General features: G+C 37.3%; 1 pseudogene; it reads left to right on the top strand.

The window, feature by feature from the left end:
* Positions 1-9,019: 9,019 nt before the first annotated feature.
* LOC138161199 (aspartate aminotransferase, mitochondrial-like) lies at positions 9,020-20,105 on the top strand (annotated as a pseudogene).
* The last annotated feature ends 4,520 nt before the right edge of the window (positions 20,106-24,625 follow it).

Below are 24,625 nucleotides of genomic sequence, written 5' to 3'. Positions count from 1 at the left end.
CCACAGTAGTACTCTATTTCCAGGGTGGAGAGTGTTGTATCTCAAATTTATGTGTATTTGCACAGCTGTTGTTAGAGCTAATTCTAGGCATCTGTAAATTTTTATTTCTACTAAGGTGATATGATCAAAGGAGAGATGTTTACCCCTCTCCTGTCCTGTGGTCTGGTCTGTGATTAATCGTGGACCCTTCTTGTCTGCCTGCCAGGTTGTCTTCACCTGGAGATGTGTTTTATTCTGTCATTTTGTGGGTTCTGTAGCTCTAAAATTTGTTTAGAGTAATATTTTAATAGGTATTTGGAGGTGTTTGGTGTAAGAGCTCAAGTAAATTCTGTTTTAACTCTACCATCTTGACTCTACTCCCAAAAACTTTTCAATGTAATGTAATCAGAATTATCCATTTTACATTTCATAGTGATCTCTATCTCTTTTTTAGTCACAAATTTCTCCATTCTCCATAGATCTGACATATGAACTATTCCTTACTCCCATAATTTGTTTATGCTGTCAGTCTTTATACCTAGATCATGCATCCATTGGGATTTTATTCTCTTACGTGGTGTCAGATATTGATCTCTGCACAGTTTATGCCATGCTGTTTTCTAGTTTTCCCAGCAATTTTTGACAAATTGTGAGTTCTTATCCCAGGACCTAGGTTCTTTGAGTTTATCAAACAGTAGGTTGCAATAATAATTGACTAGTGTGCCTATGAACTAACATATTTCACTGATCTTCCCTTCTATTCCTTAGCCAGTACCAAGTAATATTGAGGATTGCTGCTTTATACTACAATTTAAGATCTGAAATGGCTAGGCCTCTTTCCTTAGCATTTCTTTTCATTAATTCTCCTGATGTTTTGAATCTACTGCTTTTAATTTTTCTAGCTCTAAAAATTTATTCTTTGGTAATTTGATTGTTATGGCACTGAATAAGTAAATTAATTTAGGTAGAATTGTCATGTTTATTATATTAGTTCACGCTACCCACAAACACTTGATCTTTTCCTACTTATTTAGATCTGACTTTACTTGTGTGAAAAGTGTTTTGTAATTGAGTTCAAGTAGTTTCCGGGTTTGTTTTGGCAGGTAGAATGCCAAATATTTTATAATGTCTGTAGTAACTTTGAATGGAATTTCTCTTTCTATCTCTTGCTGTTGGGATTTTTTAGTTATATGTAGATATGCAGTTGATTTAGATGGGCTTATTTTATATCCTGAATTTTTTTAAAGTTGTTTATTAATTCAAGTAGGTTTTGACTTGATTCTCTAGGATTCTCCATCTGAAAAGAGTGAGAACTTAGTTTCTTCTTTTCCTATTCCAATTCCTTCAATTTCTTTTTTTTTTCCTTTTATTGGTAAAGCTAACATTTTTAGTAGCATATTGAATAACAGTGGTGATAATGGACATTTTTATTTCACTCCTGATCTTATTGAAGATACATCTAGCTTACCCCTTTCCATATAATGTTTGCTGATGGTTTTAGGTAGATGTTTATCACTGTAAGGAATGTTCCATTTATTCTGATGCTCTCCAGTGGTTTCAAGAGAAATGGGTGAGGTATTTTGTCAAAAGCTTTTTCTATATCTATTGAGATAATCATATGATTTATGTTAGTTTGTTGTTGACATGATCCATTATGCTTAGAGTTTTCCTTATATTGAACCAACCTTGCATTTCTGGTATAAATTATCCCTGATCAAATTATATTATTTTTATTATAAGCTGTTGTAAACTTTTTCCTAATATTTTATTTAAATTTTTTATACCTCTATTCATTGGGGAAATTGGTCTATAATTTTTTATCTGTTTTAACTCTTCCTGGTTTAGGTATAAATACAACATTTGTTTCATAAAAAGAATTTGGTAGGATTCTTTCTTCACCAATTTTCCCAAATAGTCTATATAGTATTGGAATTAATTTTTTCTAAATGTTTGATAGAAGTTGTAAATCCAACTGGACCTGGAGATTATTTTCCTATTTCCCATTGATGGCTTCTTCAATTTCTTTTTCTGAGATGTGTTTATTTAATATTTTATTTCCTCTTCTGTTAATCTGGGCATTTTATGTCTTTGTAAATATTCATGCATTTCCCTAAGATTGTAAAATTTATGGCCATATAATTTAGCAAAATAATTCATAATTATGATTTTAATTTCCTCTTCATTGGAGATGAATTCACCCTTTTCATTTTTAATAGTAGTAATTTGGTTTTCTTCTTTCTTTCTTTTTTTTAAAGAAACTAAAGGGATATCTAGGTGGCACAGCAAATAAAGCCCCGGCCCTGGATTCAGGAGGACCTGAGTGAAAATCTGGCCTAAGACACCATATCAGCCATGCAATATTCACAATGCCCACGGAAATTGCAAATATACTGATGTGGTTATCAATCACAAAATATATCAGGCTTTCTATGTGGACAATAAAGCTGGAACATTTATTAAGATACCAAAAGACTGAGTCCCAAAACCAGAAAGTCAAAGCCATCAGAGTAGTTATGAAATTGGCACAGGCAGAAAAAGTAGAAAGCACCCACATTCTCAAGCCCTTAAAACAGAACAGGCTACCTCAGGCAAAGATCCTCCTCTCCCCACTCACAGCAACCACACAGCATCCAGGAAGCTGGCTCCCAGCAGCTCTGGCCCCTGGCAGTCCTCAGCAGGAGTCCTTAGCAGAAAATCTTTCTGACTCAAAAAGGGGTTCGCGCTGCCGCTGCCTCTGCTGCTGCTGCTGCTGTCACTGCCACTGCTAGCCACCACAGGGACTCTAGCTTGACTTCCACTTCCTCTTGCTCCACTCCTTCCTGCTACGTCAGCAAGTCCAATGGGGCATGGAAGATCGTTAAATCCCATAACCCTTACAGACATTTAACACAAAACTAGCCATATGACCTTGGGAAATTCATTTAACTCCAATTGCTTTGCCTTCCCCCCTCAAAAAATTAAAAGGAAAAAAAGAAATTGAACAAGGGTTTACTAATTTTAATGTTTTTCCCCCATAAAACAGCTCTTATTTTGTTTATCACTTCAATGGTATGCTTACTTTCAGTTTTGTTTATCTCCCTTTGCTTTTCAGTATTTTGAATGTGGTATTTAGTTGGGGATTTTCAATTTCTTCTTTGCTATCTTTTTTCATTTGCATACCAATTTCTTTCATCCCCTTTTTGCTATTTTCTTCATACAAGACTTCAGATAAATAAAACTTCCACTAAGAACTGCTTTCACTGCATCCCATAAGTTTTGATATGTTGTCTCATTCTTGTCATTCTCCTGAATGATGTTATTGATTCTTCCTATGATTTGTTGTTTGATCCACTCATTCTTTATGATTAGGTTATTTAGTTTCTAATTAATTTTAGTCTATCTTTCTATGGCCCTTTATTATACTTTTTTTTAATTTTATCGTGATCTGAAAAGGATGTATTTAATATTTCTGACTTTCTGCTCTAGATTTGAGGTTTTTATGTGCTAGCACATAATCAGTTTTTGTATATGTGCTATATACTGCTGAGAAAAGGTTTATTCCTTCCTATTCCCATCGAATTTTCTCCAGAGGTCTACCATATCCATCTTTTCTAATATTCTATTCATATCTGTAGCTTTTTTATAGTTTATTTTGAGGTTAGGTATGTCAAGTTCAGAGAAGGGTAGGTTGAGGTCCCACACTAGTGTAGTTTTGTGATCTTTTTTCCTGTAACTCCCTTCATTCTCCTGTAAGAATGTGAATGCTATACCACTTGGAACAAATGTGCTTTGTAATATCATTGCCTATGACACCTGTTAGCATATTATAGTTTCCTTCCCTATCTCCTTTCATTAGATAGATTTTTGCTTTTGCTTTGTTTGAGATTAGGGTGGCTACCCCTAATTCAGCTGAAGAATATATTCTACTCCAGCCTTTTACCTTCATCCTCTTTGTATCCTCCTGTTTGAAAAGTATCTCTTGTAAACAGCATATTTTATGATTGTGGATTTTATTCCATTCTGCTATCTCTTTATGGGATAATTTATCCCATTCACATTAACAGTTATGACCACTTTCTATGTTATTCTCTCCATCTTTATCCCTGTCCCTTGTTTATACTTTTATTTCTCCCTTCTTCCTTCCCCTCCTCAAAAGATTTTTGCTGTTTACTATAGCCTCCTCTAAGATTCTCTTCCTTCTATCAGCCCTCCTCCCTTTTCTTTCCCTTTTCCCTTACTACTTCTTCCTTCCTTCCATCCATGTCCTCCATTTTCTTTCCTCTTTCCCCTCCTACTGCATGTAGGGCAAGTTAGATTCCTATACTTAACTTAGTATGCTATTTCCTCCTTGAACTAAAATTGATGAGACTAAAGTTCAAACAATGCTCATCTCCCTCTCTTCTATGTGTGTGTATGTATACACACATATATACATACATACATATATACATATATATTATTAAACATTTGATTTCAAAACTTTGAATTCCAGATTTTTTGCCTTCCTCCCTCATCACCCACCTCACTGTGAAGATAAGCAATTCAATATAGATTGTACATGTGTAGCTATGCAAAACATTTCCATATTGTGAAAGACTGACTAAGTTTCCCTCCATCCTATCACATCCCCCACTTGTTCTATTCTCTACTTTGATCCTGTCCCTTTTCAAAAGTGGTGCTTCCAACTTCTCTCCCCCCCAACCTGTACTCCCTTTCGTTTTCCCCCCTAACATTCCCTTCCCCCCTACTCTCCTTAAGGGTGAGACACCCTATTAAGTGGGTATTTCATTCCTTTCCTAAGAAAAATTAAATGAGAATAAGGTTGACTCATACCCTTTTGCCTTCCTTTTCTTCCCCTCCACTGTAACAGTATTCCCTTGCCTCTTCTATATGAGATAATTTACCCCATTCTGTCTCTCCCCATCTCCCCTTATTATATTATTCTCTCACCTCTTAAATTCACCTTTTAAGAATCATCCCTTCCTCTTAAATTGGTCTTTTGCCATCTGTCTATGTATACCTGTACATATACATACACACACTCACATAGGTATTCATATGCACTTATACCCTCATATATATATTTCCTTCAACTATCCTCAGACTGAGAAAAGTTTCATAAGTTATAATTATCATTTTACCGTGTAGGAATATAAATAGTTCAACTTTGGTAAATTTCTTATGATTTATTTTCCCAGATACCTTCTCATGCTTCTCTTACTTCTTGTATCTGAATGTCAAATTTTCTATTCAACTTTGTTTCTTTTTTCATGAAGAATGCTTAAAAGTCCTCTATTCCACTGAATGACCATATTTTCCCCAGAAACATAATAGTCAATTTTGCTGGGTAGGTGATTCATGGTTTTAATTCTAGCTCCTTTGACCTCAAGAATATCATATTCCGAGCCCTAGATCCCTCAGTGCAAAAGCTGCCAGATCCTGTGTTATCCTGAAGGTGTTTCCACAATTTTGAAATCATTTCTTCCTGGCTCTTTGTAATATTTTCTCCTTGATCTGGGAATTCCAGAATCTGGCTATAATATCCCCAGGAGATTTCTTTTGGAGATCTTTTGCCCTCTGGTTCCAAAACATCAGGGCAATTTTCCTTGAGAATTTCTTGAAGGATGGTTTCTTGGTTCTTTTTTTGTTCATGACTTTCAATTAACCCAATAATTTTTAATTTATCTCTCCTGGATCTATTTTCCAGGGCAGTGGATTTTCCAATGAAATATTTCACATTGTCTTATATTTGTTTTATTCTTTTGGATCAATTTAATAGTATCTGGTTTTCTCATAAAGTCACTAGCTTCCCTTTGCTCCAATCTAATTCTGAAGGAATGATTCTTTTCAGTGAGCTTTTGAGATTCATTTTTCCATCTGGCAAATTCAGCTTTTTAAGGCATTCTTCTCCTCATTGCCTTTTTGAGCCTCTTTTGCCATTTGAGTTAGTCCATTTTTAAGGTGTTATTATCTTCAGTCAGGTTGTTGAATCTCATTTCATAATTTTCTTTCATTGTTCTCATTTCTCTTCTCAATTTTTCCTCTAATTCTCTTATTAGGTTTTCAAAATCCTTTTTAAGCTCCTCTATGGCTGTAACCAGCTCAATTTTTCTTGGAAACTTTTGGTGCAGGAGTTTTGACTTTGGTTTCATCTTTCTGTTCCATGCTCTGATGCTTTTTGTCCCCAAAAAAGAAGTCTAATGTCTGATAGCTCTGTTTGCTTTGCTTCCTTTCCTTGCTCATGTTGTCATTCCATTACTTGACTTTTGAGCCTTTGGCAGAGTAGAACTCTGCTACCAGAAGGGGGAGCTTTATCTTAATCGCTGGGGTTTTCGCAGCTGTTGGAGCTATTAGTTGGGTGCCCTCTCTGAAGCCTCAACATGCTCTGGCACACTGGTCACACACCCCAGGACCTCCAACCTAGACAGTGATCCAGATCCAAACAGGTTAGAGCAAGAGCAATTACCATTCAGATTAGTCACTTGTTCCCCTTTACAATCTGCAGGCCAGGCGCTCTGAAGCAACATGGCTACGGAGCCTCAGCTGCTTCTCACCTTGGGGGTAAAGGCCAGATCATACTCCCGAATTCCCTGTTCCTGCAAAGTCTACACTGACATCTCACTTTGTCTTTGGTACCTATGAGTTGATAATTCTAGAAACCACCACAGCTGCTGGTGATCTGAAGTCCTGGTGTGGCTGGTTGTGGCCTTCCTGAGGCTAAAACCTCCAGCTCACAGGAGGCTGGGCTGGGCTCCTGGAGTGCTTCCTGGCTGCTTCCTGCCATCCTAGCAGTCTGTCTGCAATAGGAGGTTAGCTTCTCTCTGTCATTTTTTGGGTTCTAATTCTGTGGAGATTTAAGAAATTTGATGATTATAGAAAGGGTCCAGTTCACCATTTTGTTGCTTTCATCGTCTGTCAGTCTACTCATTTATTGCAATGAAATTATTTTTTTTAATATTAACTTTAATCTATTCCTCCAAGACCTTTCTTTAAATGTATCTTTATTGAATTATGGGCTAAAAGGCTATATTTAATATTAATTTTTTCACTTTTTATGAGGTTTTAATGTCTTTAAATCTTTAAAATAAACTCTATTTATTTTCCTAACTTCTTTTCATTTTTTTTTTACTATTAGGTCTGAGAGGGGTAAAATAAGGGCCCCCACTAGTATATTTTTATTACTTAATCCCCCCCTTTAATTCATTTAATATTTTTCCTTAAAGAATTTGGATGCTAAACCTTTGTTGCATATACATTTATAATTATATAATTCATTTTCTATGGTACACTTCAGCAAAAGGTAGTATCCTTGATTGTCTCTTTTAATTGGGTCTATTTTTGTTTTACCTTTTGCTGAGATCATGATGGCTATTTCTGCCTTTATTTAAAATTTCAACTGATGCATAACTAATTTGGTTCCAGCCACTTATTTAATTGTTTGTGTCCTCTTTCAAGTATGTCTGTAAACAACATATTGTTGGTCTGATTTCTAATATATTCTGCTACCTAGTTCTGATTTTGGGGTAAGTTTATCTTCTCGTTGTTCGTTCATCTTTCTTGAAGAGGACAATGACCTCAGGAACATGATGCCATGAATTGTAAGTGAATTGAGGAAAATCTGCTTGCAAAGCCATTAGCTTCACTTTCTCCTCTGGAGTCATCTGGGTCCAGTGGCAAGATATAGACCAGAATGATTAGAGATGGCCCCCAAATTTATTTTATTTGCATTTAACAGTTAGTATTGATAACTGTGTATTTTCCATCACATCTTCCATTTAGCCTTCTCTTATGTTTATCCTGTTTCATCTTCAAAAATCTATTTTCCTTCTAACAACAGGAAACATGACTCAGTTTGACTTCTTTCTGTTTGACCACTTAAAATCCAATTTGTGTAATTTTTAAAATGTTATTTAAAGTTGAGAGGGGAATGTTAGGAGAGCTTTGTAAAAAAAAAAAAAACTTCCTTTGCTGGTTCTTCCCCCTCATCATATATCTTCTAGAAACAGACCCTTCAAGTGAGTATGGTGATGCACTCTAATCATTTACCAATCATTATACTTGTATTCGTACCTTTTTAAGTGTTTAATAAGTGCCTTACCACTAGCTTCATCTCTATCTTTATATATACCTACTTCTATTTGTATATATGTATGTATCTATATATCTATGTACCTATCTATCTACCAATCTATGATTATCTGTTTTATTGTAATTCAATCATTTTTCAGTTATGTCTATTTCTCCATTTAAACTTTTCATTTTTTTAAGCAATTGGGGTTAAGTCACTTGCTCAAAGTTACAGGGCCAGTTATTTCTGGATGTGGTGCTAAGTATCTGAGCCCAGATTCGATCCCAGGTCATCCCGACCTGGGGCTGTTCTTACTCGCTGTGCTACCTGGCCACCCCCATTTAAGCTTTTCTTGGTAAAGATACTGAAGTGATTTGCTATTTCCTTCTGCGATTCTTTTTACAGATGAGCAAACTGAGTCAAACATGCTTAAGCTACTTGTCTAGGGTCAAACAAAGAGTAACTTTTTGAAACCAGACTTGAACTCAGAAAGATAAGTCTTACTGACTCTAGTTAGACCTGACACTTTATATACTGCACCATATAGCTTCCCAAAAGGGTATAGGTGAGGTATTGTTCAGTTGTGTCAGTTTCTTTGTGAATCCCTGGACCATAGCACAGCTATGCAGTCCATGATGTTTTCTTGGCAAAAATGCTGAAGTGGTTTGGCATTACCTTCACCAGTAGGAAGCAACCAGAAATTTAGTGACTCTCCCAGGGTCACCCAGCTAGTAATTGTCCATTTATAGATTTCAACTCAGTTCTTCCTGACTCTGAGATCAGCACTCTATCCACTGAGCCATTTATTGACCTAATCATCTATCTTCCCTTCTATTACTGATAAAGCAGTTTTAAAACAAATTTCTAACTTAAACATAGAATATTGCTCAGAGTAGTGACAGGTTATGATAGTCTGCTCAGGTCCTCACAGTTAATATGAGCCACAGGCAGAACTTGAAACCAGGTCTTACCACCTCTTGTTGTTGCGCATCCATGCTTGAAGAAGACCAAAATGGCATCAGGAAGTTGGGATCAACGTACAATTTGCCCAGTAGTGGGTGATCAAACCAATATGATCCCAAAAGGCTCTACTACAGGTAGGGCACAAACAACCCATATGACTATTTGTGAGGAATATTTGTGAAGAAAATTTGGTATTTGAATAGCATACCCAACCTATCTGAGTAGGATTATCTGAATTAGAGTTTAGATAAATAAGTTTAGCTTGAGAAAAGACCTTTGTTTATGGTAACTTATCTTGCTAGGTGATCTTCAGAATCTTCTTAAAACAATTCAAACTGAAGTAATTCAGTTTTCTGGAATTGTGCTGATAGATGGTCTAGGATTTATAAGCATACAACAATGAGGTCAGTATACAAAATCTGTAGATCATCAGTTTGGTAAGGAGCCTAATCCACATTCCCTCACACACATTCTTTCAGTGTCTCCTTGCCTGCTGGCAATGTGTGTGTAAACCTCACCATCTATGTGAGTATCCCTGGAAAATAAGCCAGCAATATAAGTAAATTTAATGACAGAGTTCAGAGTTTTTCCATTTTCTACTGATTATTCTAAGTATGCATGGTGTGGTTCTGACTAGTAGAGAACCTGTATTTCCTGGGTGTTAATTGTTAAGCCAAAATTAGCACAAGTGGCAGAGAATCCATCCATACTTTTGTTTCATCTTAGCCTCAGAAGTTACATTGAGGGCACAATCATTCGTGAACAGTCTCACAACAATTTCTCCTCCACTTCAATCTTAGTCTGTAGCCTTTTCCAGTTGAAAACCTAGCCATAAGGGCAATAATTGACCTTAATGCCATTTTTGTCCTCATTGATGGTGCCTGACAACATCCCTGAAGAAAATCATGGTAACAAACAAGTAGCAAAGACAGAGTCCTGCTTCACTCCATTGTAAAGTGTGATAGTGTTATCCAGAATACAGAATCCATTCAAGTATGCCATCATAAAACTGCCATAGAATACTCACAAACTCTGAGCAACCAAATTTCACAATGAACTTCCATATGTCCTTGCAATTGACAGTATCAAATGCCTTGGTTATATTGATAAACCTTGTGTGCAGACCTCTGTTCAGCTCCTGGTATTTCTCTTCAAGTTATCAGGCAACAAGCACCATGTTGACTATTCTATGGTCTTTTCTGAAGCCACACTCTCCTGAGTTGATAACCGTCTTCCAGGTGAATTATCAGTCTACTAAGGAGTGCTTGGGATCTATGTTTGTAACATCAATTTGTAATACCAATTTGTAACATCAGTCTGTAAAAGCAGTTTGTAAAATCACACTTCACACCCCGCTCCCCAGCTTCAGAGCATTAACTCTGCCCAGCAACAACTCATGAATTGTTTATCTCAGCTTGGAACAGTGACAAGCTACACCTGTGAATCCTTCACAAAAGTATCTATAAACATTCCAGTTTAGGCAACTATTATCTCCCCCTTGTATAGTGTCCCACTGCCCCCATGAATCCTTCAGTACCCTGTCTCTAGGTTGACTCCTTGGCTGCCTCAATAAATCCTTCAGGACCCTATCTCTGGGTTAACTCCTTAGCTTATTATCCATACACTGAGTCTCCATTAGCCTTGGTTCCCAGACATCAATCTTGTCAAAATGACACTGATGAGTCAGTCAGCCCTTGACCATTAGCTGACTTAGCGACGTTTCAAGCCTAAAACCACACCTCCAGGTAGCCCCCCCTCCCCCATTGGCCTTTTCCCAGTGAATTATGGGCAATATGCCTGCAAAGTTACATTAAAATGCATGTTCCTTTAAACATTGTCCCCACTTTAACTCCTCCCTAATCCCACCCTTAATCACCTAGTTAGCATAATTAGCAGGGGTTCTACAATGGATTATTCTATAAAATCCTTAATTCTACCCCTTTAAGGTTGCAGGTCCCCTAAAGGACTATTGCCCACTGTACAGCCTAACAATAAACTTGCAAGTCCTCTAAGGACCCCTGCCCGCTGTAAAGCGTACAATGAACTTTTACAGCTCTGACTCCAAGTTGGCTTGGGCTGAATTCTTTCAAGTCTGATTCACAGGCTTTCTGGTCTTAGATTAAGATCAGAGTTCCTGCTGAATCTATTACAGCCATCCCTCATCAGGAGGACTCATGGCAATAATCTTGCTAGCAATGGCTAAAGAGAGACACCCCCTCCCTGGTTGTCACAGGATAAACTCTTTCTTTGTGCTTTATAGAATTGGGCAGTAGAAGTATTATCAATTTCCTAAGGAATAATCTCATCTTAAGGTAGAACCCAGAAGATTTTCATCAGTTTTTTTTTTCATATGAGTAGAGAACTGCCTAAATTACAGATCTCTTTTGGCATTGAATCAGTACCAAGTGCTTTGCCAAATAAGACCAGCCTAATTGTATTCAAAATAACTTCTTCTGCTGGAATTTTAGCTAGAGATAGATTGACATGAGGAAAACAGTTAATGGTTTCAGCATTGGTTGATGATGGTCTGCTAAGAACACTATGGAAGTGTTCAAACCATTTTTCAAAGATCATATCCTTCTTGCTGATCAGTATTGGTCTCATCAGCGCTGAGTTGTTGAGATGTCCCATAGGTCTTTGATGCAAAAAGGCATCATAAAAATGCTTTGGATTATTGCTATCAGTGTAAAACTGAATTTCATCTGCCTTCTTTCTGATCCAAGAATCCCACATTTCACTAAGCTTTATTTGTACTTTACCTTTGATGGAATTAAAAGCTACTTCTTAGAGATGGATGAACTATCCTGCTGGCAATCCTGGTGAGGTTCTTGTTTTTCTTTTTGCAGCTTCTGAACTTCCCCATCATTTTCATCAAGAAAACTTTGATATTTGTGAATGTTCTGCCCCAGATGAGAAAATGGGATGCTGTGCAACAAATTTCTGAAAGCTTCCCACTTCTTTGTTGATCCATTGTTACCAAGAGTCTGTTGGCTCAGATTTCTCTCCAGATCAGTTAAATAAGCAAACAAACAAAAACTGTTCACCCCTAGAGAAGCACTCTTATCTGTTTACTTTGAATTTTCTCATAGTTTTCATGTCTTTGGGACACTGCTTTTGTTGAATGCGAATATTTAGCTTGGAGAGGATAAGTCTATGATCAGTCCAGTATTCTGCACCACATATAAACTTTAGCACTCTCAATTTCTCTCTGTTTCTTCTCCTTACAATTCTATAGTCTAATAAATATCAGTGTTTGCAGGAAGGGTGCATCCAAGAAGTTTTGTTGAGCTGAAGTAAACAGAAATCAGTATTAAAGATGGAAAGGTCATGAGACACACAAGTTATTGTTACTCTTGTTATTTCTGACTCCATTCCTCCCAAAGACTCCCTGTTATTTTTTATATTCTTTGCCTGCTCTGGCATTGAGGTTGTCCAGAATTACAAGACTGTACTCTTTTGGAACACTGATGATAAAGGTTTCCAGATTTTCATATGTATTTTTTAATTCATCAGTGTTGATCATGGTGGGAGCAGATGCATTAATGCTGGTAGCATTAGAGCTTTCCTGCTAGTGGCAATTATATTATCATGAGTCTATTTTTCATTCCTTTGGGGAAGATTACAAGCATGTTTACTAGATAAGTTTTTATAATTACAAAACCTCCACCAGCTTCCCAGCACTCCTCTTCACTGTAGAGACACCAGAAAAATGTGTATCCAGCTCTGACTTTGGCAAGCTGACCTTCATTTGGCAACTTTGTTTCACTCAGGCCTGCTAGTGGTATGCAATACCTGCTGAGCTCTCTCACAATAAAAGCTGTTTATCTCTCATGTCAACGGGATTTCTTGTTCATAAACTTGCACAAATTGAGTAGAATCATATTTGCAAAAGTTTTTATAAATATTTTTGTGTTTTGTCTACAGAGTGGGATCCCTATGTGCTGCTGTAAGCAGGAAAGGGTTAGGTGAAAAACACAATTTTTAGGGTATATTTTCTAGCCCCTTCCTCATACCAGGAGGTGCTAAGTGCAGCACAGTCCTTAAGAAAGCAACTCAGAAGCCAAGAGGACTGCCAAATCCAACTGCTGATTCAGTAAAATAAGAAGATAACTCTGTGCCTGTGTGCAAGGTTGAACCTGCAGCTCCAATTGTATCTATACCTGCTGCTTCATCACTTGCCTTTTGCCATAGGACTTGATGTTTGTAAAATAATAAGAAAAAATAACAGTAAAATAATAAAATAGCTAAGTAGTTTAATAGTAAATTAAGGAAGTGATAAAATTGTAAAATTGTTGAATAGCAAAAAAATAAAGTAGTAAAAAGATCATGCATAATCTGGATTTAAGTGAGGCAGAGTGAACTTATCATTCTCACTCTTTCTTCCAGTTATCAGAGCCCAGTTGCAAAGCAAAAGTCAATATGACTGGAGATGGCTCTGGATGTAGTGTCTTACTTTAGCATCTTTAATGTCTGACCAAGGTCTAAGGATTCACAGAGTCTGCTTCCTCCACCTTCATGGCCTGTTGAAACAAAATGTTCACATACACTTATTTCCCTGGGGAAGCTTTCAAATGCTTGGGTTAGAAAATCCCCTCATTCCCTGATGGGTTTGCAAAATGTTGGTTACCCTCAACGTGGTTTATCCCAACTGCTGAGATAGTTTTACCAGGCTATGACTGCTGAGCATGCTACATCTTTTTGGAGGTGCAGGTAGAAAGTGGCTATGAGGTGGACACCAGTAATGGAAAACTGTCCTTGAAAAGTGTTTGAGATCCCTCATATCAGAGGTACAAGTCCTCCCTGAAAACCCCATACACCCCCATACCATTTCTTAATCCAGATCTATATTCACTAAATGATGTGGCCTCAGTATTCTAATGTGTGCCCTCCATCTCCCATATACAATGTTCAGATATCCTCTCTGTCACAACAGGATAATGTCAATGAAGATAGGTTCAACCAGGCCTGATTCAATTTAATTAAATTCTTCTGATTCAGGATTAGAATGAAATGGGATACTTGTCGTCTACCTAACAATTAACAAAAGCAAATTTTCTTAGCCAAAACATACAAAATAGGGCATGGCTAGGTGGCACAGTTGAATAGAGCACTGGCCCTGAAGTCAGAAGGACCTGAGTTCAAATCCAGCCTCAGACACTTGATAGATTTACTAGCCATGTGACTTTGGGCAAGTCAGTTAACCCCCATTGCACTCCAAAAAGCAACAACAACAACAACAAAACCAAAGTATAGAAAATTATTTCAACATAGGGAAAGAATTGGGGGTGGAGCCAAGATGGAAGCATAGAAGCAGGAAAGCTTCCTGAACTCCCCCCATAATCACCTCAAAAACCTATAAAATATGACTCTAAACAAACTACAGAACCCAAAAAGTGAGAGAGAGATATAAATCTCCCACTAAAGGCAGCCTGACAGGCCAGCAGAAAGGGTCTAACAGTGTGCTGGGAGCAGAGCCCAGACCTACATGAGCCTGTGGTTTTAGCCCCAGGGTGGCCCCAAATAGCTGCAATAGGAGAGACTTAGGGACATGAATCACTAGCAGCTGGGCAACTTCTAGAATTGTCAACCCATAAATGACAAAGGCAAAGTAAAAGGTCAGTGGAGACTTTGGAAACAGGGGGTCTGAGAGCACAGCATGACCTCTGCCCCGAGAAGCAGCTGATGTGAGGTGGCTGTGAAGCTCCCCCACATGGCCATTCAAAGCTCCTAGGCTTCAGATAGTAGGGGTACCAAGCAACCATTCTGATGGGTAAATGCTCTTTCTTTAACCTGCTTGGATAAGGACCGCTGTCTTGGGTAGAGGTCCTGGAGTGTGTTACCAGGTGCCACGGCCTGTGGAGACTTCTGAGAGGGAACCCAACTAATAATTCCAGCAGCTGAGAAAAACCCAGTTATTTGGGACAAAGCTCTCCTCGCTGGAGCCAGAGTCCTACTGTGGCAAAAAGCTAAAAAGTCAAGTAATTGAGTGGCAGTATGAGCAATCAAAGGAAGCAAAGCAAGCACAGCAGTCAAACCGTAGATTCCTATTTGGGGTACAAAAAGGATCAAAGCATGGAACAGGAGGAAGACAACAGAGTCAGAACTCCTTCACCAAAAGCTTTCAAGAAAAATATGAATTGGTCACAGGCCATAGAAAAGCTTAAGAAGGATTTTGAAAAATAAGAAAAGAAGAGGAAAAATTAGGAAGAGAAATGAGAATTATGCAAGCAAATCATGAAAAGAGAGTAAACAAACTGAGTGAAGAAAATAACACCTTAAAAAGTGGACTAACTCAAATGTCAAAAGAGGCTCAAAAAGGCAATGAGAAGAAGAATGCATTAAAAGGCCAAATTTGGCAGTTGGAAAAAAATCTCAAAAGCTTACTGAAGAGAATCATTCCTTCAGAATTAGATTGGAGCAAATGGAAGCTGGTGACTTTATGAAAAATCAAGATACTATTAAACAGATCCAAAGAAATGAAAAAATAGAAGGTAATGTGAAATATCTCAATAGGAAAACCACTCACCTGGAAAAGAGATCCAAGAGAGATAATTTAAAAATTATTGGGTTATCTGAAAGTCACGATCAACAAAAGAACCTAGAAATCATTTTCAAGAAATTCTCAAGGAAAATTTCTCTGATGTTTTAGAACCAGAAGGCAAAATAGAGGTTGAAAGAATCCACCTATCATCTCTTGAAAATGATCCCCAAAAGAAAACTCCTGGGATTATTATAGCCAGGTTCAAGAAGTCCCAGATCTAGGATAAAGAAATTACAAGCAGTCAAGAAGAAACAATTTGAAGGGGCGGCCACGTGGCTCAGCAAGTAAGAGCACCGGCTCCAGTGTTGGGATGATATGGAGATCAAATCCCGGGTTCAGACACTCAGCACCACACCCAGAAATAACTGGCCGTGTAACCTTGAGCAAGTTACTTAACCCTGATTGCGAAGAAGAAGAAGAAGAACAAGAAGAAGAAGAAGAAGAAGAAGAAGAAGAAGAAGAAGAAGAAGAAGAAGAAGAAGAAGAACAAGAAGAAGAAGAAGAAGAACAAGAAGAAGAATAAGAACAAGAAGAACAAGAAGAATTTGAGTATTTTGGAAACACCTTCAGGATGACACAGGATCTGGCAGCTTCTACATTGAGGAATCAAAGGGCTTGGAATTTGATATTCTGGAGATCAAAGGAGCTGGGATTAAAACCAAGAATCACCTACCTGGAAAAACTGAGTATCAAATTTCAGGGGAAAAATATGATCATTCAATGAAATAGAGAACTTTCAAACATTCTTGATGAAAAAACCAGAGATAAATATAAAATTTGAAATTCAGATACAAGAAGCAAGTGAAGTATGAGAAGGTAAACAGGGAAAAGAAATCATAAAGAACTTATCAAAGTTGAACTATTTACATTCCTACATGGAAAAACGATAACTGTAACTTATTAAACCTTTCTCAGTATGAGAATAGTTGAAGGTAATTAAAATGCATATATGTATATATACATACATATATATGTCTATATAGGAGAGTGTATGGGCATATGAATACATATGTGAGTCTGTGTATATAAGTGTACAGGTATACATAAAGAGAGGGCACATGACTAACTTAATAGGAAGGGATGATACTTAAGATGTGAAATTAAGAGGTGAGAGAGGAATATAATGAGAGGAGATGGGGAGAGACAGAATGGGGTAACCTATCTCATATAGAAGAGGCAAGGGATAACTGTTACAATGGAGGAGAATAGGAAGGCAAAAGGGAATGAGTCAACCTTACTCTCATTGAATTTGACTTAGGGAGGGTATGACATACACACTCAATAGGTTATCAATCCCTATAGGAGAGTAGAGAGCACAAGGATGAGAAGGGGCATGATGGAGGGAAGGGTGGAATCAGGGGGAGGGTAGTTAGAATCACACACTTTTGAAAAAGGACAGGGTCAAAGTAATGAATAGAACAAGTGTGGGGGGGGGTGGCAGGATAGGATTGAGAGAAATATAGTATGTCTTTCACAATATATCCACTATGGAAATATTTTGCATAGCTACACATGAACAACTTCTATTAAATTGTTTATCTTCCCAGTAAGCGTGGGTGATGAGGGAGAAAGGAAAATAATCTAGAATTCAAAGTTTTAAAATCAAACTTTTAAAATATATATATTATTTTTACATGAAACTGGGAAATAAGATATATAGGCACTGTACTATGGAGATCCATCTTGCCCTACCAGAAAGTCAGAGGAGGAATGGGAGAGGATATAGGAGAGAGCATATTGGGTAAGGGGGTATACCGTGGGATCACTGTTTTGGGGTGTTGGGTAGGAGAAAGATTGGGAGAAAATTTGTAACTCAAAATCTTGTGGGAACGAATGATGTAAACTAAAAATACATAAAAATTTAATTTCAAAAAATAGAGACCGAATTAGTGTATTTGGGCACAATCTCTCTGACTCCCTATTGGCCTGAATGTCACATCACTCTTGTTTCAAGTATTGGGGAGGAAGACTGAATCCCTTGACCTCTCACTTTTATATATAGGCCACAAGAAAACTATAAGAATGGATTAATCCCTTATACAAAGCATGGCTAGAAATGATTTCAATACAGTTTAAGAGAAAAACATCTAATCTGCTTATGGTAGATGTCATTCCTCTGACAGCATCACTTTTTTATAGTATGATTCTTCGATCAGGCAAAGACAACCCTGAGGAACATAGAACTGAGATGGACTAATACCTGGAAATTGAAAAAAATTAAAGTGTATTCTGCCAAACTGTATAAAGCCTATTGATACAAATAATCATGTGAATCATTCTTGTCACAGCTTAATGAATCATAGCAGTAGTCAGAACTCTATTAAAGATGTAGATTAGAAATATGAGAAATAAGCTAAAGACTTAATTCACCCACTAACATTATTGTCTCCTCTCAGATAATTGTAGGGACAGTTTTCAGCCTAACTGGCATTGTCACAATTTCAAAGCACTTAGACGAAACAATTCACATATAAGAATAATTTGTTTAAAATTGTTTCCTAAATAAAGCATATATTCTGCCTTATGGCATCCCCCAATACACAGGATGTGTCATCCAGTTAATTTTATTTCAAGTACAAGTTAATTCAGATACCTACATAACCTGAAAGATTTCATGATTCCTCAGCAATGTGTTTATCTTTAGTGGTCAGCCACAGTATGTAATTAGTTCAAAGAAAATTAATTCAATGACTTGACAGAGTATTTTTTTACCTTTCGATGTAGCAACACATTTCCTCCAACACCCTTGGAAATTCTGTCCCATAAGTGTTTGTGTGTGTGTGTGTGTGTGTGTATGTGTGTGCATTAGTGAGAAATACAGACCTGTGAGAATATGTGTGTAAGGACACACACAATGAATATGGCAATGTGGGTAGTACAAAGTCATTGAGAGATGCATATGTAGGTCGGATATATGAACAAAAAACACATGTGGATTGATAATACTGATTCTATATTCTGTTTTCAATGAGTCTGCTGCTTTGTTTTCTATGTTGGTTTCTGTTAGGTCAAATTCCTGTCTATCTTTTCCACAACAGAAGGGATGGGGTATTGCTATGTTTTTTTTTTCACTTTAAAGATTTTTATGCTATTTTAGAGAAAAAAAGAACACAAACCATTGTCTAGCTAGTGAACAAAAATAAAACAATAGAAATTGAGAGAATAGAAATAATCAAAGAAGATAGAAATAAACATACTTACAAATGAGAGATCCCATCTTTACAGATCCCAAGGAAAGTAATAAAAATACAATATTTGAATTGATGGCTTTAGTAAAGTGGCATTGTACGAAACAAATTAACCAGAGAGAGAAATTCAGGAAGATGGTAGATTAGATACTGACCTTTCCACCTAGCTTATCTTTTTCAATAGTCCCCTCCAAACAGCTTTAAAATAATGCCTTGAATCAAAGTTTGGACCAGCAAAGAGAAAAAAAAGGCATAGATCTTCCAAAATCATTCTGGGGAAATCATGTCCCCATCTTCATGGATGCTGGCATTCAGCTGAATGGCTGTCACTAGTAGAACCCCATGACTTGTGGCTTTGACTTTACTGGAGCTATGGAAGAAATTTATAAAATCCCAGAACAAAGTGCCATCTTTCTGCATGCCTGTGCTCACAACCCCAGTGGAGTTAATCCTCTTTCTAAATAGTAGAAAGAAATAGCATTTGTGGTAAAGCAAAGGAAATTCCTTCCATTTTGTGACATGGCATATCAAGACTTTGCCAGAGGAGATGGCAACAAGGGTGCCTGTGCTGTTTGCCACTTTAGACATTAATGTCTCTCTCTCTCTCTCTGTCAGTCATATGCCAGCAACATCGACCTGCATATTGATTTGTGGGAGCCTTTTCTATAGCTTGTAAAAATGCTGATGAAGGGGTGGCTGGGTGGCGCACTGAATTAGTTTCCGCACTGAACCCTAATTCCACCACCGGCCCTGGAGTCAGGAGGACCTGAGTTAAAATTCGGCCTCAGACACTTAACACAAAAACTAGCCATATTAAGTCAAGTTAATGTCAAGTCACAACCCTAATGCCCTCCAAAAAAGCAAAAAAAAAAATGCTGATGAAAACAAAAGGGTAGAGTCCCGTTAAAAATCCTGATTTGTCCCATGTATTCCAACACCTCCTCTCCCTCAGTAGGACCTGAATTGACTCCATTATCCTGAATAGTCCTAATTCGAGGAGTCAGTAGTTGAAAGGGGTAAAAGACATGATAGATCAGGTCATTAGCATGTACACCCAGCTGGTTTCCAACCTCAAGAAACAGGGATTGTACTACAATTGACAGCACATTTATGACCAGATTGTCACATTTTGCTTCACAGTCCTGAAACCTGAGCAGGTAGAATAACTGACCAAGGAATTCTCCATCAATATGACAAAAGATGGCAGCATTTCTGTAAGAGAGATTGCATCAGGCAATGCAGGATGGCTTGCCTTGACCATGCCATTCACCAAGTCACCAAATATTTCTCCCTGGTGAGATGGAACAGACATGACCTTGCCACCTTCATACTCTGCTGTTTCAGATTCAGAGAGATGATTGAGCTGGAAAAGATAGGAATGGTGTGAGAGTTTCTCCCAACCACAATGCTTAATGTTTAGTCATTGAAAGTATCTCAGAAAAAAACCTGTAAGTAGGTTAAAGCTCCTCTTTGGAGCTTTGTGGTCAACCCAAATTTCCCAACTCATTCTCCACAACTTTTCCAAAACAGTTTATATTTACAGTAGCTCTACTGATAATCCCACCTTGAAACCAGATTTTCTCTCTCTTTCTCCTTCCCCTAGTCTCAGATGTCCTAGCATTACAATGTTGTTCAAGAGTTTTAATCTAGGTAATGAATATCACTTAGCACACACAACAGAAATCTCTGTGGCACTAAAACAATTCCAAAGATGTCTTTCCTAGTTCTAACTCCCACCTCTTATTGGCCTTCCATGAATGATGGAGAGACCTCAGATCACAGTTTATTTTTGAAAATCATAGGTGCTGCTCTTGTGCAACATCTTGGATTCAAGAAATAACAGAAAAGGGAGGTGGCTCTCACCCATTGGACATATAAGACTTTTTAAATTTTCTTCTCCTCCTTCATTTTTATTGCTCTCCTTTCCCTTTGACCCAAATATCCAAATCTGCTCTACTTTCTTTCCCTACCTCTGCTTGAATTAACCTTTAGATCCTTTGTATCAGGATACATATATCTGGAGAAATAAGTAAAATGTAATTTAAGAAATGAGGATGTTCTTTCCTTCCCTTTCTCAACAAAAGATGGAAGAGAAATATCTGCATCCATGTAAAGTTTTTAATTGTCCCTCTTTCTGACACCACCCCACCAGACCTCATCATTGTACCTATGCAATAAATACCCTGTCTCTTGATACCTTTGTATGGGTCAATCATTCCTGGGAGATGAACATTTTGAACTGTGGCAATAAGCTTCTCTGTGTTGCTGGCCAAGTTCAAAATTTAACCTTGAAAAGATCATTCTTCCCTGTAATCATGTAGGCCTTTTGCAAACTGGTTTCTCTGTTACAATAAAACTATTGCAGATTGAAAAAAAAAATTAGCAACTTCAACGTTTAAGGGACAGCAGGCTTAGAGCATCATCTTCTGGAAATCAAAGGGATTACTATTATTTATTGCTGGGCTCTCCTTCCCAGCTCCAGCCTTGTCTTATCTTATTCCCGGTCTTCGGATGTCTCTGGCTTCTTGTCTCCAAGAAGAACTTACCCCCACAGAACACCCAAGGACACGGAGGTTGCCAAGCGAGGCTGCTCTTTATTCAGTTACATCTTAACAGTGTGGCCATCAGAACAAAGCAGAATGGAACTGTGGGACAGAGAGAGTGGGACAGAGAGAGAGACAGACAGACAGACAGACAGACAGAGAGGGAAAGAGAGGGGGGGGGGAGCCTCCCCTTGCTTTTTCCCTAATATCCTTATCATTCTTCTTACTGTCACATGCCAAGTGGGAGCCAATCATGCAATCTCCCAAGTGCAGGGCAAAGGAGTATGTGTTAAGAGGAGTCTGTGTTGATAAGGCACGTTCAATGCCACATCGGCCTTTTCGGCTCAGCAGAGTCTGCCTCCACATCTCCAAGCTCCTGCCCCTCAGAGGTCACATGCACCCTCTCCGACATCTTGTGACTGCCGCAGTGTCTCTCACACTCGCGGCTCTATCAATTTATTAGAATAAACTATCCTGGAAAACTGACTATAAACCTTCCTTCAGAGTAAAAGATGAATATTTAAAGAAATAGAGGAGTTTAAAGTATTCCTGATGGAAAGACCAGAACTGAAGAGAAAATTTGACATTCAAACACAAGAGTCAAGGAAGCATAAAAGGGTAAACATGAAAGAGAAATCATAAGGGACTCAATAAGGTTAAACTGTTTATATTCCTAAATGGGAAGATGATTAATGTAATTCCTATTTACTTAATTATTATTAGGGCAGTAAAAAGGAGTTTACATAAGACAGAGGACATAGGTGTGGGTCAATTGTGTTAGAATGATTTTAAAAAGTGGAGTGAGAAAAGAAACATTCACTGGGAGAAATGGGCAAAGGGAAGAGAGAGGTAGAAAGGGAAAACTTTTCTCACATAAAACAATTAGTGGAGTAGTGAACTGATATTAACTTCTGGATCTAAACATTCCCCAATTCCCACCCCGCCCCCCAAAGTAAAATGTTTTCCTTACATATCTTTGTGAGAAAAATTTCCTCATTCTACCTCTCCCTTCTTTTTCTCTAGCTCATCACTTTTTCTCACTCCATTTTTAATGAAGATCATTTCAAAACAATTGACTCATATTTATGTCATCTGTCTATGTAAATTCCTTTTAACTGCCTTAAGAGAACAAAGAAAAAAGATAGGGACCTCTGTGTACAAAATATATTTATAGGAGCTTTTTTGTGGCAGCAAAGAAGTGGAAATTGAGCAGAAGCTTATCAATTGAGAAAATGTGACATATTACTGTAATGGAATACTATTATGATAATGGGAGTGGTTTCAGGGGGGAAAAACTAGCAAGACCTGTATAAACTGATGTAAAGTTGAGTAAGGAGAACTGGGAGATCTTTGTGCACAGTAATAGCAATATTGAAATGATGAGTAACTGTGAAACACTTGTTTACTCTGATCTATACAATAATCAGTGACAATTCCAAAGGATTCATGATGAAAAAATAACCACCTCTGAAGAGAGAACTGATGAACTCTGAGTAAAAATTGAAGTATAATTTTTTGACTTTGCTTTTTTGATTTTGTTTTTATGCAATGTGGCTAATATAGAAATATGTTTTGAGTGCTTTCATATATATAATTGATATCATATTTATTGCCTTCTCAGTCAGTGGGTGAGGAGAGTCAGGGAGAAAATTTGAAGCTCAGAATTTGAAAAGAAGGTTAAAAATAAATAACAAAGTTCTTTAAAAGATATAAAGAAATGTTATTGTAGCTAAGAAACCATTTCCAATCAAGAGAAATTAGATTCAATAGTATTAAAAATGTACAAGCTATTGAGTGATTGGTTTAAATACCTGGGAGTCAAATTACAAAGAAACCCTCATGACACATAAATACACTTACAAAATATATTTTCACCGAAGCAAAAGAAGACAAATAACTGGAATGACATTAATTTTTTGTGGCTGGCCTGCATCAATATAATAAAAATGGCAATTCTACATAAATATATTTACAAATTTAGTAATATGTCGCTCAAACTACTAAAAGGTTACTTTATAGAACTAGACAAAATAATAACAACATTCATTTGAGGGGAAAAACAGGTCTGGAAATTCAAGGGAAATAATGAGAAAAGTAAAGAATGATTGGTACATAACACTATTATAGCTCATAACATTTATTTCCATTAGTTTTTAAAATGTTAGAGGTGTATGAATGGAGTAGATTAGGAACAAAGGAACATGGCAGCTAATTATGTAATTAACCCAAGAGGACCCTACATATGTATTTAAATACATATTTGTTCCACAAACACTACAGAATACATTATTCCCTATTTAATATTTCTATATTGTGAAGAATTCTGTGTAGTATGGATTGGAGGGAGAGAAGCTGGAGAAAGTGTGATAATTAGGAGGATTTCTTGTCCAGGGAATAGGAGATGAGAACCTAACTGCAGGACAGAACATTTGAATTGAGAAATGAAGATAAAGATCTGATGATTTATTATATGGAAGTTTAGGGAAAGTGAAGAATGAAGGATGATTTCTAATTCTAAAAAAAATAATTTTGGTAGTTTGATTGGTATGGCACTGAATAAATAAACTCAGTGTTATAGGAAGGTAAAGTTTTAAGATCTTCCCTGCCCCTAGGTTAAGTGCACCTGGAGCCTGTGGTGGGAGGCTTGTTTTTCAGGAACACCCACACCTTTGTGCTTTGTGATTGGGCAGTGGGTCAAGAGGGCTGTTACATTTTCTAACCCAAGAGAAGGCTATGTAATCCCTGATGTGAGACTTTCTTTTGGGGTTCATTTGGAGAAGCGTGGTGTAATTTGAGCAGATGAGACTCTGGGCAGCCATTGAGAGCCCCCAGGTTTTGAAAACCTCTCTGGTAACTGACTAGGTAAGGATGTAATGGTCAAGGCAGTTCGAGATCTGTTTGCTTAATATGTTTTTCTGTTTTCTTGTAACTTTTGTCTGTATACTCTGAAGTTCAGGGTGCTGACTTTTTACCCTGAACAAGGTAAATGATATGTTTGATTGATTAAAGCAAGATTATTAACCCATTTTGAGTTGCTTTTCTTTAGAAAAGCAGATCTAAGAACCTGTGTTGGCAGCCACCCTGGGTATGTCAGGGTGCTTGCTGCTACACTAAGGTAGAAATATTATTATTATTTCTTTTTTTTTGTCAAAGTAGACTTCCAAATGTTTTATAATGTCTAAAGTAGCTTTAAATGGAATTTCTCTTTCTATCTTTTGCTTTTGGATTGTTAGAAATATACAGAAATGGTGAGGATTTATGTGAGTTTATTATTTATCCTGCAACTTTGCTAAAGCTGTTCATCGTTTCAAATAGTTCTTTACTTGACTCTCTAGGATTCTCTAAGTATATTATCATATCATCT

This window comes from Petaurus breviceps, unplaced genomic scaffold, assembly GCF_028583685.1.
Source record: "Petaurus breviceps papuanus isolate PSGF00001 unplaced genomic scaffold, PetGlider_PUasm1.0 184, whole genome shotgun sequence".
Lineage (NCBI taxonomy): Eukaryota > Metazoa > Chordata > Mammalia > Diprotodontia > Petauridae > Petaurus > Petaurus breviceps.
The sequence above is the reverse complement of the archived record's forward strand: the minus strand, read 5'-3'. Positions and strand labels throughout refer to the sequence as shown.